This window comes from Arachis hypogaea, chromosome 2, assembly GCF_003086295.3.
Source record: "Arachis hypogaea cultivar Tifrunner chromosome 2, arahy.Tifrunner.gnm2.J5K5, whole genome shotgun sequence".
NCBI lineage: Eukaryota > Viridiplantae > Streptophyta > Magnoliopsida > Fabales > Fabaceae > Arachis > Arachis hypogaea.
The window spans coordinates 45,895,245-45,896,467 of record NC_092037.1 but is presented as its reverse complement, the minus strand read 5'-3'; the positions used below and the strand labels follow the sequence as shown (position 1 = coordinate 45,896,467).

The 1,223-nt window shown below is 42.3% G+C and overlaps 1 non-coding gene across 1 annotated transcript; it reads left to right on the top strand.

Annotated features, from left to right (window-relative positions):
* The first annotated feature begins 859 nt into the window (after positions 1-859).
* On the top strand, positions 860-967 carry LOC112764946 (small nucleolar RNA R71). Its single transcript, XR_003183414.1, has one exon. It is a non-coding gene; the product is annotated as a small nucleolar RNA R71 (small nucleolar RNA).
* Positions 968-1,223: the final 256 nt, after the last annotated feature.

Below are 1,223 nucleotides of genomic sequence, written 5' to 3'. Positions count from 1 at the left end.
ATGTTTCCTTATTGGGAAACTCATTGGAGGTCAGTGGACGTCCAGTGAGGCCTTCCTCAGTGGCGTTCACTGCCTCTCCTTCCTCCCAGGATTCGGCCAAGTTGATGGCTTTGCACTCTCCTTTTGGATTTTCTTCAGTATTGCTTGGGAGAGTGCTTGGAGGGAGTTCAGTAATTTTCTTGCTCAGCTGACCCACTTGTCCTTCCAAATTCCTAATGGAGGATCTAGTTTCAGTCATGAAACTTTGAGTGGTTTTGATTAGATCAGAGACCATTGTTGCTAAGTCAGAGGTATTCTGCTTAGAGCTCTCTGTCTGTTGCTGAGAAGATGATGGAAAAGGTTTGCTATTGCTAAACCTGTTTCTTCCACCATTATTGTTATTGAAACCTTGTTGAGGTCTCTGTTGATCCTTCCATGAAAGATTTGGATGATTCCTCCATGAAGGATTGTAGGTGTTTCCATAGGGTTCTCCCATGTAATTCACCTCTTCTATTGAAGGGTTCTCAGGATCATAAGCTTCTTCCTCAGATGAAGCCTCCTTAGTACTGCTTGGTGCATTTTGCATTCCAGACAGACTTTGAGAAATCATATTGACTTGTTGGGTCAATATTTTATTCTGAGCCAATATGGCATTCAGAGTGTCAATCTCAAGAACTCCTTTGTTCTGACTAGTCCCATTGTTCACAGGATTTCTTTCAGAAGTGTACATGAATTGGTTATTTGCAACCATTTCAATCAGTTCTTGAGCTTCAGTAGGCGTCTTCTTCAGATGAAGAGATCCTCCAGAAGAGCTATCCAAAGACATCTTGGACAGTTCAGAGAGACCATCATAGAAAATACCTATGATGCTCCATTCAGAAAGCATATCAGTGGGACACTTTCTGATCAATTGTTTGTATCTTTCCCAAGCTTCATAGAGGGATTCTCCTTCCTTCTGTCTGAAGGTTTGGACTTCCACTCTAAGCTTACTCAATTTTTTGAGGTGGAAAGAACTTTGCCAAGAAGGCATTGACTAGCTTTTCCCAAGAGTCCAGGCTTTCTTTAGGTTGAGAATCCAACCATGTTCTAGCTCTGTCTCTTACAGCAAAAGGGAATAGCATCAGTCTGTAGACCTCAGGGTCAACCCCATTAGTCTTGACTGTGTCACAGATTTGCAAGAACTCAGCTAAGAACTGATGAGGATCTTCCAATGGAAGTCCATGGAACTTGCAATTCTGTTGCAT